Consider the following 16,500-nt stretch of genomic DNA (forward strand, 5'->3'; position numbering starts at 1 on the left):
TGACCAAATAAAGGGGGCTAAGTACTTCATGAAGATCGATTTGAAGTCTGGCTATCACCAAGTTCCAATAGAACCCACAGATGAATGGAAAACTTCCTTCAAGTCTAAGGAGGGTCTCTTTGAGTGGTTGGTCATGCCCTTTAGGTTGACAAATTCCCCTGCAACTTTTATGAGGCATGGATGACATCTTGCGACCTTTCACCAACTCGTTCGTGGTTGTATATCTAGATGATATCCTCATCTTCAGCAAGAGTTAGGTAGAGCACTTGCAACATACTTGGTAGGACATTCAAACCTTGTGACAACATAAGTTATGTGCCAACTTAGAGAAATGCTCCTTTGGCATGGATCAGGTCCAATATATGGGATACATAATTGATGAGCAAGGTGTGCATGTGGATCCAACTAATATCCAAGTCATTTGGAATTGGCTGGCCCCCGTGACTCTAATAGAGCTTCACATTTTTTGGGCCTTCCTAATTTCTATTGAAGATTCGTGTTGGGTTTCTCTCATATCACTTGGCCCTTGACTCAAGTTACCAAGGTTGGAGCAAAAGCAAATTTTTTTTCTGGTCCAAGTCACAAAAGAAGGCATTCGTTGAACTGAAACACCGACTTTGGTCTACACCAATCCTCACCTTGTCATACCTGCAACAACTATTTGTTATTGAGACAGATGCCTCTGAGTATGCTATTGTTGCATTCCTCACTCAGTAAGTGCATCTAGTGGCCTATCACAGTGAGTCTCTCACTGATATTTTTCAAAGGTATGCCACCTATGACAAGGAAATGTATTTTATCATGCAGGCCTACCGACAATGGAAACATTATATTCTAGGGAAGAGATGGTCATCCACATGGATCACCAACATCTTCAATTTATGCAGACACAGAGAAAGTCGTAGAACAATTATTGTCATAAATGGTCCACATAACTGCGACAATTCCATTTGAACATTAAAAACAAGAAGGGAGCACCAGTCATGTCGCAAACTACCTAAGACGAACCCCAATTGTGGCACTGAGCACAGTTCTCAACTCTTGTGGGCATAAAACCTTTGGATGGTCACAACCATATGACAATGATTCAGAATTCACAGCCACCTATAAGATGTTGATGGATGGAAAGTCAGTTCAAGACTTCCACCTTCAAGATGGACTATTGTGCTATATGGGACATCTTTGTGTTCCATCAAGTGAGCACGCCTTGTTGATTTGGGAGACACATTATAACCGAGTCGCAAGACACTTTGGTGTGGAGAAGACAGTTGAAGTATTGCAGAAATATTTTTATTGGCCAAAACTCTGACAAGATGTTGGCAAACATATCAGATTGTGCATTGTATGTGCCATCTCCAAGCCAACCATTAAGAATTAAGGCCTGTACACTCCTCTGCCTACTCGTTGTTGGCCTTGGGAATCCAACTCCATGGACTATATGTATGGCCTTCCTTCCACCAATAATGGTAATGACTGTGTGTTTGTGGTCGTTGATATATTTTCTAAGATGGTCATATTGGCTGCCTGCAAGAAGAGTATCATAGTAGAAGCCACTGCCAAGATATTCTTCGAACAAGTATGGGTCCATTTTAGGATCCCACATACCATTATATCATATTAGGATAACAAGTTCCTAAGCACATTTTGGTCAAGCCTTTGGCCATTGTTGAACACCAAGCTCACCAATTCTACTACATTCCACCTCCAGACCAATGGTCAGACAAAAGTCATCAACAAGATGATAGTGTACTTATTATGCATGTACCACTCTAAGCATCCATGAACATGGGATGAGTGTCTCCCCTATGTGTAACACAACTATAATAGAGCTCTCCATAGCTCAAATGGACACGACCCCTTTTAGGCAGGCTCAGGATTTCAACCATTGTGTCCCATTAATGTTGCAATGCCTCTTGCACCACACAGACAAAATTTGCACATGTCTAATATGAAGTTGATAAGGCCATCAAGTTTATTGAACGCATTCAACACATCCACCAACATGTTCATTATATCATGGATAAAGCCAATACTAAGTACAAACAACATCATGAACATCGGGTGCCACATAAGTTTCAAGTGGGTGACAAGGTTTGGTTGCATTTGCAGAAGGAACGCCTTGCAAGAGCTCTTCAGAAGCTTTGACCACTCTGATATAGGCCTTACACCATCATCAAGGTTGTGGGTGATAATGCTTTTGAGATAAGTATCACCCCATTCCTTGGCCTCCACCCAGTGTTCAATGTGGACTGCCTTCAACCATACTTTCCACCATTGTTGGATACATCAGACATTGTTGAGCAATTGAAACTAAAAGAGCTCAACCCAGATTGCATTGAACAAGCCACGACTCATTAGATTGCGGGCACCCAAATTAAGAACACTCACCAACAAAGGATTCAACTATATTGGGTTGTCAAAGCTGACCAACTCTTGCATCAAGGCAAGTGATTCACCAAGGACCAAGTTCATCAGAAGTTTCCTCACCTCATCTAGGCACTCAATGCAATGGGGACCATTGCTTCCTAATGGGGGAGGAGTGATCTAGGTGTATATTGGTGGCCACTTGCCTATTCCACTTGCACCCCCAACACTGTTTTCTATCAGTTTACTACTTTTCAGCACAATTTCCTATTTCGATAGTTTTCTATTTTTGGCAGTGTTTGGTTTCTGAAATGCTAGAGTTTTAAGGCCTTAAACGGGGTTTTTTGGGGAAACGAGCAAACATGATTCTTTGAAAACATTTTTAGCTGAAAGTTGTTATCCTCATTAGACCTTTCTAATAGGCTATTTTGTGTGCAAAACAAAGATTGTATGCCAAATTTATGAACCCCAAAAGTTGAAATTCCAACTAACCCCATCGAGGCCCATACCTTTTGGCACTTTATCTCCTAGAGTTAGGTTTTTAGATGTTTAGGGTTCCTCATTGTTCTTCATGGTAAAAAGGTCTTTGAGCCTCATTATAACACAATTCAAAAGGCATGTAACCGTCACATCTCTTCTTAGAGATAAGCTACTATCATTTGAGCTAGTTTGCTTTCATTTTGAATGTAATTAGTTTTCATCATTTGTTATTTATTAATTAAAGTTAAGTTTCATTGTATTTTTGTGTTTCTATTTAAATTTGTATTTCATTTCATTCCTTCATAAATCTGAATCAGTTTTCAAAGCTAGGTGCTAAGCCTTTGCCTTATTTAATCTAATGAATTACCAAGCTCATGGTCGGATATTGTTGCTATGTCATAGAAGGAATCTTAGGGCTTATTTGTGTGCTTTGGGGGTAGGACCCTTTCCCGGAGTTTACTTCTGATACCCTAGAGGAAGACATCCCATGATATGTCCAGTCTATGCAACTAAACGTCAATCAACATTTTGATCAAGCCTCGATGACATAACCCTAGCTCAGAGCTTTTCTTCTTCCTCCTAATCAAAACATCCATCTTCGTCAAACTTTTAAGGAATTAATAGGGCATGTTGAGGGGTTTACACTGCATCGATTGCATCAAAATCCAAATGTGGTAGTGACAAATCATATTATATGTCCCTTCACATGTCACAAATTTTTTAATGACAAAAACAATATCTTGCCATAAAGGGAGTAATGCTTCTCATCAAATACTTTTCCTTAAATCCGGTAGTGGGGATGGCCTCTGTAGAAAGGGACACCAACATTCCCCATCAGTTTCGAAGTTTTTAGAAAATTCTTCCCTCTCTCGAGAAAGCTTTGCCATAACGAAGATCATAGGCTCATTTATCATTATAGTTAGTTGTCTTACAAATGCCCATGCTTCATTGAATGTTCAAGAAAACTCCAACGCGATAGTCGTGTCATGCCCCTGTAATTTTTTGAGGGATTCATCCCACTCAACTTGTACAAAGACATTCCAAACTTCAAGTTTTATTTAGATGACATTGATATTTTCTGGCTCTACACAGTTAATGGCGCCCTCGCTTCCTTCCTTGTAATCCATGGACTGTGACTCAACCTTTATAGCAGAATTCATCCCTACAACTAAATCTTCGCAGATAATCATTTGAATGGACCATAGTGATGGAAAAAATTTCGAGCTACCAAAACAATAACCTCACATGCTACGTAATGATGCCACTCTAATGTGGGAAACTTTCGTAATTGTGCATGATTTGTGTGCTTTACTTTGTTGATTGAACACTAACGCGACCACCGACACATGAAGCATGCTCACTTGACACGAAAATTGTTCCTATGTAGGTATCCATTATTCAGTTGGGGTGTTTGGGATCCGACAAGTTGCCTAGGTGGCGATGGAACTGTTGAGGCAATATACCATATTCAAAACAATCTAAAGTCCATTGTGATGTATAGTGTGTGCTAATGTTTTAACCTTTGTAACCTAAGTCTCATGGTATGAGGTTAAATCGGTCGAGGGGACATTAGTATGCGCATTATAGTTATAGGTTGGGTAGAAATATTTTTATGGGATACGTTCGCAAAGGGCTTTGGAAAGAGTTTAAAACAAATCTCTTCCCCTCTTTTGTTTTGTTATTTTAGTCCTTAGACCAGAATAAAAAGTAAAGACCATGATAAAAAAGATTTTAAACAAGGATTTCAACATTTTAGTACTTGGACTAAAGCGAAGAATAGAAATAGGGATAAAAGGGGTTTGAGATAAAGAATAGGATGTATAGGCTTAGAATAATGAGAGTGTCATGAAAAAAAAACTGTGGGGAAGTGACATGAAAAAGAGCCAGGTACACATTATATTTGTTAAGTATCTTTAATCAAGGAACTAAAAAAGAAAGCACTTGGATAGTAGGCAGAATTGCAACATCACCGTGTTTGTTTGATATTTTGTGAATGCTTTGAATGTGATTCCACAGTCATCCTAGAAAATAATATGTGTATTATTAGGCACTTTCATAGGTAATATAGGCACAAGTAAATCAATGAAAATTTTACATCTATATATGTACTTCTTGGAAGGTGTAGTAGGACATACTTTTGTTGGAAAGCTAGGAAACTAGCTCTTTAACAAACTCTGCTAGCCAGTTTCTTGGTTTTTAAGAAAAAGTATGTCCTACTACACCTTCGAGGAAGGTTTTCATAGCTGGAAATATTTGTTTTACCTGAGCGGTTTGGCTAAAATATTGGTTTTCCAATATCACTAAACCAAGATCTCTCTCTCGCTCTCTCTAACAAAAGAAATCACTAAACTGGAAATTAAGAGGTCGCTCAAACAAAAGAAATCACCAGAATTGAAATTAAGAGGTCGCAGAAGGGGATCCTCTATCGATTCCCATTGGCCATTAATGGTGTATAGGCACAAGTAACTCTCTCTCTCTAGAGATTGGAAATTAAGAGGTCGTGGAAGCACGCACACACGCACGGGATGGGTCGACCATCCTCTCTACAACTTCTAAATCTGATTGCTTTACTAACTCCTTGATGAACTCTTCTTTAGATTTAGGTCTTTGATATAACCTCAATCGATGCCATTGGCCATTAATGGTGTGTGTGCTTTGTCAATAGTGGGGATATTTATGAACCCATTGTCAAATACAAGTTCAACTTCATATGGTCCTAGCCATAAAGTATAGAATTTTCGTTTTAAGTCCTTGTATATTGAATCAAACAAGAAAGCCCATTCTCCTTTAAATTTCTTCTTTTTTATGAATCTATCGTGCCACTTTGCTCTTTCTTGTTGAATGACAATTGTTTGTTGTATGGCATCGTAACGGATTTCATCAAGTTAATTGAGTGGATCCAATCCATGTTGTTGAGCCTCAGAGAGGTACATTCCAACTTCCAAAGTTGTCCTTAATGTATTGATTTCATATTCGATAAGAAGGACAACTTACTTTCCGTATACAAACTCATATGGAGTAAAGCTAGTGGCATTTTTCCCAGTGACTTTGTAGGCCCCCAAAGCCTCTAGGAGTTTCTCTGCCTAATCTTTATGATGTTGTTGCACCATCTTGGTTGAGATAGTCTTCAAAACCCTTCTAGTAACTTCTACTTGTTTGTTTTCTTGAGCGTGATATGAAATGGACATCTAATGCATAATTTTGAAATTCTTGGTAATAGATTAGATGAGTTTGGAAGTGAAATGAGCCCCTTAATTTGTAAAAATCTATTGTGGAATGCCAAAATGAACAAAGATTTATTCATACAAGAAATCATTAATCACCTATTATGTTTCCTTAGGTAGGGCCTTTGCCTCGACCAACTTAGTTACATAGTCAATGCACACCAAAATGTATGCCTTATGTTTTGATGGTGGGTTGATCGGTCGTACAAAGTTGAGAGCCCACTTTTCAAAGGGTTCTTCATAACCGTGGTTGTGGTGTCATTTCATCATAATGTGCTAGTTTTCCCATTCTTTAACATTTGTCACAACTTTTAACATATTTCTTAGCGTCCCTGAAGATAGTTAGCTATTAATATCCTTGTCGAAAACTTTGTTTGCAATTATTTTATGAACAAAGTGTCATCCGTAAGGTTCTTCATGAAATGCTTTTACGATGTCATAAATTTTATTTTCTCGAACACATTGTCTGATCACATGACCAGGCCTAGTTCAAAACATTTACCCTTCAATCCAAGAATACATAGCACTATTTCTAACAACCTTTTGTCGTTCTCTGGGCGACAAGTGTTGTGGGAGTTTCTCCACAACTAAGTAGTTAGAAATATCTGCAAACTAGGGTGTATTAATAGATAAACCAAACAAATGTTCATGAGACAAAACATCTTTAGTAGGATTTGATTCATCTTTATTAGGAAGTCAGGATAGTAATCCAACAATGACATTTTCATTTCCTGGCTTGTCAAGGATAGTAATATCAAATTCTTACATAAGAAGAAGCCACCTCGTCACTCTACATGAGTAATAGGTTTATTCATGAAATACAAAATGGCAGAGTGATCAATGTGTACAAACATAGGATACCCATTAATGTAATGACAAAATTTATTTATAGCATGAACAATGGCAAAGAATTCTTTTTTGGTTACAATGTAATTCAATTCAGTTGGGGTTATGTTCTTACTGACATAATAAATGGCATAGGTTTTTTGCTCTTCCTTTCATCCTAATACAACCCCAATGGCCATATCTAAGGTGTTAGTATGAATGTGAAAAGGCGGGGACTAGTTAAGGCCTCGTAGAATAAGAGCAATGGATCATTTTTCTTTAAGGATATCAAATTCCTGCTGAGATTGATCAGTCAATTATAAATCTACAACTTTTGTTAGGAGGTGGAATAACGGGGAAGCTATCTTTGTAAAATTTTCTACAAATTTTCAATAGTATATTGCATAGCCTAAAAATATGCAAACATCCTTTTGTGTAGCAAGGGTTGATAATTTAAGAATTACTTCTATTTTAACTGGGTCCATCCTAATCCATTTTGGAGGGATATGGTGTCCTAGCACAATTTCCTCAATGAGAAGCATTTGACATTTCTCATTACTGAGAGAAAGGTTTGTCTCTTAACATCGAATTAATACCTTTTCAATATTTTTCAAGGCTTCCTCAAAAGTTTCCCCATATATCATAAAGTTTTCCATATAAATTTCAATACAAGCATTGGAAAAGTCAGAAAATACCCTGAGAACAACTTGTTGGAAAGTTATTGGAGCATTACATAATTCGAATGGAAGTACTTGGTATGCATAAGTTCCCCATGGGCATGTAAAAGTTGTCTGTTCTTGATCTTCATGGGCTACTTGGATTTGATTGTAGTTGTTGAATCCATCAAGAAAAGAGAAGAATATATTCCTTGCTAGGGTATCTAAGACTTGATCAATGAAATTCAATGGAAAGTAATGTTTAGAGTAGCCTTATTGATTTCTTGATAATCGACACACACTTGCCATTTTCCATTCCTTTTAGGGACAATGACCAGGGGTGAGACCCATGTGCAATCAAAAGTATGATAAATAAACTTGCATTCAACAACTTTTGTGATTCCTCTTTGACCATGTCCTTTAGTGTTGGATTCATCCTCCTTTGGGGATGCCTAATAGGTCGAGAATCCTCATGGGTACACAAATTGGGAGGAATCCCCTTCATGTCAATATAATCCGGGGCAAAAGCACTGTTATTTTTCTTAAGCATTTCTACAAGTTGCTTTTGTTTTGAGGGTTCCAATTGGGCACTAATGTTCAAAATTTTTCCAGAATAAATTTCAATAGCTTTAGTTTGATCTTCCATGGCAGTAGCAGGTGGAGCTATTGTATCTAGTTGTTGTGTTAATTCAATGGAGGAACATGTTTCCTAGGATTATTTTCCAAAAACTTAACTAAGAGGTGAATCACAATCGGTATGGGGATGTGCTATAAAGGTATAAATTAGGTCATCTTTAGTATCTCCTTTAAAAGTCGAGGCTTGGTCAAGGGTTAAGAGAAGTAAGGTAGATTATTCATCACTGTATTCCAACCAAAGAGAGTATTCATGGTTTGAGGGTTTAGCGAGAGGATAAAGAGTAAGCTTCTTAGTATAATTTCCTTAGATTAAAATAGTCATATCCCTAAACCTACAACTGATATAGGCATCTGCGATGGCCAACCAAGGTCTTCCCAAGATTAATGGGCAACCTCCAAGATCAGATTTAGGCTGAAGAATCATAAATTCAACTAGGTATTCCCATGAATCTATCGAAATGACAATATCTTCCACCACTCCTTATGGTTTTATGGTAGAACTATGGGCCATTTCAAGGAGAGTTGGGGTCCATCGAAGACCAGGTAATGTAAGTTTCTCCATGGTTTCCTTTATCATGACATTTATATTTGCCCCTAAATCTATCAAGGTATTAGCGATGGGGGTATTATTAATGTTAATAGTAATGACGGGGCTTCCAAAGACCCCATACTTTGCCATAAACACTTTACCCAACATTAAATTTGTTAATTTTATAATCACATGAACTATCTTGGGATCTCCCTTTTTCCATCTCGATTTCCTTAAATAAATTTCTCGGTCTGCTTTCACATAGATAGGGACATCCTTAATGGCTCGAAACGATGGAATATTTACACGTACATTTATTAATTCTCCTATGAAATCAAATTCAAGTTGTACAAGAGTTTTTTCAAGACATATTCTCTTTGAATAAGGAAAAAAAGTAGCTCATTCTCACGAAATTGTTTTGTTGAGGTACTTTGAGCTTTTGGGGAAAGAAATTCTAGTTCTGGGGAGTTATCTTCTTCATCTTGTTCTTGGATAATAGGAGAAGTTTGATTTTGGATTACTTTTCTAGAACACAGATGGATATCTTTGCAATCCATTGTTGAAAGGGTATAAGTAGGCAAAGGAGGTAGTTCAACATTGTAGGTGGGCTGGACTACTTTATTGTTCGGATTAGGGATAAGTTGAGCAAGTATTTGAGGTCTTTGTCGAGTCTAGGAAGATTGATTAGAGGGTAGTTGAAGCTATTGTGAATGTGCTTGAGGTGGAACTTGTGGAGCCATATTTTCAAAGGGAGAATGCCCTCTCCAACATGGGGCCCACCCTTGACTTTGCATTTGAGGGGGGCAATGTGGCAAAGGCACGGGATGGTACCATCCAAAAGATGGAGTAAAATATTGGGAGGGATCGAAGGCTGTAGGTATAGATGATCGAGGGGGCCACGGTTTCTTTTGAGCCACAACAAAAATATACTTGGTCTCCTCACTAGCTTCTTTAAACATTTCCTTAAGTCTGGTTAGAGAAGGACAATCCTGAGTATAATGTTTATTCTCACAAATATTACATGTCTCAATATTGTTTAAAGGACATTCTCAAAGAGGAAGTTTCTTCCGTCATTTGTAGCAAAATATGGCCAAGGCTAACTGAAACTATTCCTTCTTCTTTTTGGACTGCAGAGCATTTGATTGGGAGCTAAGTATGCTGAGGATCAATTTAAAAATTATTTAATAAGTTCCCCAACACAAATTTAGTCTTCCCTAACCCTCTTGACCTAGTAATCCTAGAGACCACATCCCGAGAATTCTTTCCATATTTTGAGCTTCTTATGGAATATTGTTTGCACATGTCATAGATATCTTCATACGACAATAAAGAAAAATCTCTTTCTCCCATAAGGTTTAATGTTTCGAGGCAATCATGTCATATACCTTTAAGAAAAATAATACGTAGGGTTTCCATGTCCAAAGTATTATATTTTTTCTTTGCAAATTATACTGGAACATTTCTATGTAATCCTCCGGACTTTCATCGTTTGCTTGGGACATTTTGAAGATTTCTTGTTTAATATTATAGACCTTGTAGCAATCCTAATATTTTTTCAAAAATGTCTTCTTCATATCATCCCATGTTCAAATGAAGTTTCCCCTTCCCCCACGTTTCCCCTAAGTCTCGTAAACCAATGGAGGGTTACATATTTTAAAGTTGCAGGAAATAATTTCAATTTTTGTGTATCTGTAAAGTAATCATAGCTATGACAAAGAAAATCAAACTCAAACAGAAAAGGTATCTGGATCCTCCTTTGAAAGACCATGAATATTTGGAAGGGAAAAAAGAGGAATGTTTTTCATTTGGACCATTTCATCATGATCATGGATGTGGAATTCAAAAGTGACATGTTTGTTTTGTCTGGGACCATTCACTTCTTCATCACCCATCTTTTCTTTCTTGAAGGCTTAAGGTTTTGAATCTTATTGGAACCTTTTGAACTTTTTAGTTCTTCATCCAATGTAGCGTCTTCCCTTCTCGGTGTTTCTCCCTTCAGTGTTTTCACTACTGTAATATTTTGAAAAAAGGTGACCTTTAAAGGATTTTTCATTCCCTTCTAACATGCCAGAATGTTAGTTTGAGCAGCTCCTATCGCACTATATGGGGTTTTAATGGATTTCTTCTTCTTTCTACCTATGGTGTTTTAATGCATTTATCATGTCATAATGCAAAAATATAGCAAGGGTTTGGGTTACTAAAAGGGGTGATTAATAACCCGTTTGGTTGCTTCTAGCCCTAATATATTTACTAATTATTTGGGGCATCTTGAATCTTTTAAGTGTCGCCTCGACAATGGTTCCAAAAATGACAGTGTATTTATATGATTGATGATTTCGATAAAGGTTTAGGCTACATAATTCATTTTAATTATTAGATCAAGGTTGGTAGACTTGTGAGGCTCTATGTGTTGTATACACAAGAGATAAGCCCTCACACTTACTCAAATGACCTAGGCAAGGGAATGAATGGGAATATGTGATTAAATGGAAAAACCAACCTATGGACAATACACAACATTGTTTCATGGCGCTTTAAGCAACCAAACTTCCTTAGGTGTGACTAACTCAGTGTCACCAGGTGTCTTTTGTATTTCAAGCAATTTTGCAACAATCAATTCTACAACTCCTGCTCATAGAGAAGGCTGACAAATTCCCCAAAACCATAAATCACACAACAACACTTTGCTCAAAAACAAATATCACACTTCCTGGAAAATAAAATACCACATCTGCTCGAAATGGAAATCAATTAAAATCAAAATACTTATAAACAAAAGTGAGAAGATAAACCTACTTACAGATTTAACAAGAAAAATACTAGCACATAGTTGTATCTTGAGTGGGCCTTGCTCAAGGTTGACTTGTGCCTCTAAACACTTAAGAGTTCAACACAGACGAGAAATTAAACTCCCAAGCTCATACAATATGGAAAAGCAAAATATAACATTGCAAAACAATGTACAAAGTAGTATATTAACCAAGCAAAATAATAACATAATATATATATCTGACTACCTATTGCACTTTAGACACTAATACATCACAAAAATATAAGTATTAACTTATACTAAGTAATAACAATGATTCTTCTTGGTGAAATGAACAAGGGTGAAAATAGAAATCAAACTAATAGTTAACTAATGATTCTAGGATCTCGTTAATAATGTTTGTTGTTTGTGGCATCTAATGTCTGTGTGCTGAGCCAATGCACTGATATAACCTTGGGTGTTGGTGAAACTGTGATCCGAGATGTGTTGATATTTCGAAAGTCTTCTTAGCTGATAATTACTTCTAATGATTTAATCCTTTTCATATTCTTATTCATCAGTAAGCAATTATAAAAAAGACATGAACAATAGAAATATTTATGACAGTAGGATCATAAAGAGACAACCAAACAAGAGAGACAAATATTTTACCCTGGAAAAACCCACTTGGGGGAAAAACCAAGCAACCTTTTCCTTAGATAAAATATTCAATTCAACAAGAGATACATCTAATATTTTCAATGTGAAAACAAGGTCAAAATAACCATAAATAATCCAAGTCAAGTGTGGTCAAACAAAGGTAAATAGTCTCACAAATTTAGTCTACCCAAAAGGGATTCGTTCTACTAGAGATAATCTACCCATAAACTTTCATTTTGTTGAAAAGATGATTCATTCTTCCTAGATGATGGTTTTTCCACAAACGCGACTTGTTATCTTTCTTCTCCTTTGTTTGAACAAAAGGGTAAGTATGTTGAAGAGTGATCTAAATTGCTTGTTGTAAGAGGAGGATGAAATGACTTTATATGGTCATTTAGGCAACCTAAATTGATGTCACTAAAGGGTCGGGCTAACTTGATCATTAGGAGGGTTAAATTAATATTTTGGAGCCAAAATTTTGGTTTTGAAAATTCGAATTTCACTCCTTTGAAGCTGACATGAAATACCATATTTATGTTTATTATTTTTCATATAATTTGGCAGAATATGAATTATGAAGATCGAACATTGCTACAAAATTCAACACTCCCTCTTATCTAGGGAGGTGGTCATGATGACTATCTAGATGTTCTCTTGTTGAAAAAATTCTCTAAGAAAAGGTTAAAACAATTCATCATTTATCATCAACATCAACATCACTCGATTACCGTAATACTGGTCAACAACTTTGACCCATGGTAATTCAACAATATCAACTAGTCACTATAATTATGGTGTTACATAGCATTTTGTCATTGTCCCTGTACTCCCCGTTCCTTGAACCTGGAGGACATCTACAGTGAACCCCACATGCTTTGCCTTCATGAAGAAACTCCCATTGTGTCCCTCTTCATGAGAAAATCATTTCCCTTTTGCACCATTTCCCCTAAAACTTCTGTTTTGCCTAGTTTACAAGACCGACGCTAATGGCTTTTGTCTTCCCCGCGCCGATGTGCAGATATTAGCACTACTCCTCCCGCCGACCGGAGCTACTGTGCTATGTTTCAGTCGCGTCGGTCTTGTTATGGAAAGTTTGTTATATTAAAGCCAAAGCTTCTAGCTCTAGAAGCTCTGTAATGGAAGTTTGGTAAATGGTTTGGCCAGATGGGGTCGAGGATGACAGTTTGGGCTCCTTTACCCTATAATGACAGAACTACCTCAAGGGATAAGTCCTTCTCCCATGAGAAGAGGATCCATCTCCCATCCATATTTCCTATATAAACCTCCCTTCTTCCGAAGCACAAGCTAGTGTGAGTGTTATAGTTGCAGAGTTTTGGTTGTGTTGATGTTATTTTGGTTTGGAGTAGACAAGCGAACTATTACTAGTTATAGCTATCTAGTTGTGTGATGGAGAAGTGTGTTTTGGTTTGGAGTGAAGCCTAAAGGGAAGAGCTTCAAAACTATTGTTGTTTGAAGCCATTGTGGAATGCTAGCAGAAGTGTGTGGGAACCTGGTCTTGTGAGAGGAAGACTGCAATGTCAAGACGAATGGTTGTAATCTCTCTTTAATATTAATATATGCAAACTATCGATTGATTTCCTACATGTTTTGTAATATTACATATTCATGGCTTAATGATTCTTGACTTGTTAAGTAGGTTAAATTGCAATTTGTCTATTATTATGTTTGTTGTTCGTTGTTGTTTACTTGTTTCAGAAGCTTGAAGAAGGAAGTGAGAGATAGCTGGAGTGAGCAAGTGATGACATCATCAAACAGGATAAGTGATGAAGAGGTAGGCCCTCTTGATTGATTCTAACTTAAGGAAATATTCCATAGAATGTATCTGTTGTGGCTAGACCCATTATCGGGCTAGAGGAATTCATTCGTGTCCGCACTTATAATTTTACTTCACCACAAATTGACGACTCTGCTGGGGATCCCAATCCTTTTGTTTGTCTTGGATTTCATGATTTCGTGAGAACTTTTCTAGTTTCACGTTTTCCCTTTGGTTCTGTTTCTTTTCTCCTATTTACTGGTATGAGTCTAAAATTCATAGTAGCAGATCTGGTCCCTGTTTTCATTTTTTTTTAGCTAACTCGATTAGTGTGCTTAATCCATTGACAGTCGCGCTGACTAGCATGAGTTGCTGAGAAACAGTTGTGCCGACCAGCACGAGTTGCTGAGAAACAGTCACGCCGACCAGCCTCTGGCGCTTGTTGTCAATTAGGTAGTCACGTCGATGCCTTGTAAGTGAAGATTAGGGCTTGACCCCAATCTTGGCCAATGTGTTCTGCTCTTGTGGTTTTGACCCCGTAAGCTTTTTGGACCATTTTCTCCCTGATTAGAAAGCTACTTTTCATTTGGTTTTGTTTGCTTGTTGGCTTGTCATCTTTCTGTTTGATTGATTGAGTCATTGAGTGGCCAGCGACACTAGGGCATCTAGTTGGTCGTCCATTCAGCGGTTTGAGAACTCACTAAGTCAGGTTGTAGGTGTGTTTACTCTTTGCATTTTGTTTTGGTCCTTTTTACGACTTTGACCTCTTTTTGCACAAGTTTGAAAAAGTTTCGTTTGCTTGCCTGAACGTTTCTTTTCCGGCATAGATTACATTGTCGGTCTTGTGTTCGGTCATTGACTTGAACGAACTTCTCTTTTCGTGTTTTCATCTGCTTGGGGAGCTTATTGTCTCAAGAACTTTTTCACTGAAAGATTGTATGCGAGAAGATTGTTTCGTTGTTTCATGAAAAAGTATGAAATTCTAGCTTGTTGCATCATTATGTTACGATAATTTGCATCTTTTTAAAGACTAGAATTGCATCGGGATTTGAAAAAGGAAGAGATTTTCTTTTTGAAAGGACTAATAGATAAGCGCTTGTCAAGAAATTAGGAATTGGAATGCATTTTTCATTAGTTTATTTTTTGAAAAAATAAAGTAGTGAAAGATCATTTCGTCTTCAGTTTCTTGATTGTTTGCTTTTGATTGAGTAGTTTCTACCCTCTCTAGTGTAAGCATTTCATCGAATTGAAAGGGTCTTGTCTCATTTAGTTGCATTTAAGGTTTTTCGAGTAGCATCACTAAGACCTGAAAATTGAAATTTAACTCAAGATCAACCTTAAAATGAATTCAACTAACCTAAGGCGTATTTGACATTAACGATCATATCTACAAGGTCTAGGCTAGAGACGTGTTCCAGCGTCTTTAAACCTAGCAGTTGTCGTTAGCTTTGGCATTAGACAGCGCTAGTACGGATTTGTGCTCCCTGTACCATCGAGTATTTAACGAGAGACCCCACTAGGCTGAAATCGTTTTATCCTTAGGAAGCCGAGTCGGGCACATTGCAAACGTGATACACCAAACACAACATTCACGGAGATTGCCTGCTCATACTTCTTGGTTCGCCAGGAGGTATTTTGCAGTTCATGGTTGCCTTGTAATCCTGTTTACCTAGATCATCCAGAGCAGTCATTTGATCTTTTTGACTCATTAAATTTAAAAGATCATCCGAGCACTTTTCCTTTCGAGATCATTTCCAATCGAAAGCAATAGAGTCATCTTTGTTTCTTTCTCGACTCTTAAAAAATGAAAGAGCATTAGTCTTTTATGCATCTTAATAATTGATTGCCCACGATCCAAAACATCCTATTAGTCTTTTGACCAAATCGTGAGTTCCCTTAAAAGGACATTTTAAAGCCTTGAAGTTATTTGTTCCATCGACTAAGACAAGGTCATCGTGGCTGAACCATCTGGTTCACCCAATTCCTCTTCCTCTCCTCCGTCTGAAAGATTGTCTGAGGAGCCATTTCCTGAGTTACCAGAGTCACTTGAGGACCAAAATGTTGAACTCACAATTGTTTTGAGTGTTCAACCATTGTCATCTCGTCCTCCGCCTACTTTCGATATAGGGTCATCTGCTGATCTTGGCCTAGAATCTCTGGACAATCCCGTTCGAACTCCAGAGAACTCACCGACCACTAACGGTCAGCTTGGACTGGTTATCTATCCTCTGAACCCTCTGTTTGACGTTGTTGAGATATCACCATAGCATCCTTACAGTCCGTACGACCATCTAGGTGTTCCTTTGGGATTACCCCCCAGTACACGTTCGACCATTTGTTGTCGTTTGTTTTCAAACATGGAACCTGAAGGCGATGCTCCAGTCACTTCTCCGGATGAGTTTGAAGTTTCTATTCCACACACTATTGAAGGGGAAGAATTGCAATTGCAGTTTCCTCCCGAGGGTTTCCCTTTTTCGAAAGGTATTCACGCCAGTTTTCCACCCAACTATGTGTCTTTAGGGCACTTGGTTTCAGGCACACCTAGTGCCTCATCACTTTACCATAATCCTGTATGGGCGTCAGGCATCAGGCCTATGTCAGGT

Source organism: Pinus tabuliformis, chromosome J, assembly GCF_031772625.1.
Source record: "Pinus tabuliformis cultivar Carrire ecotype Pingquan chromosome J, CPIR1, whole genome shotgun sequence".
Taxonomy (NCBI): Eukaryota; Viridiplantae; Streptophyta; class Pinopsida; order Pinales; family Pinaceae; genus Pinus; species Pinus tabuliformis.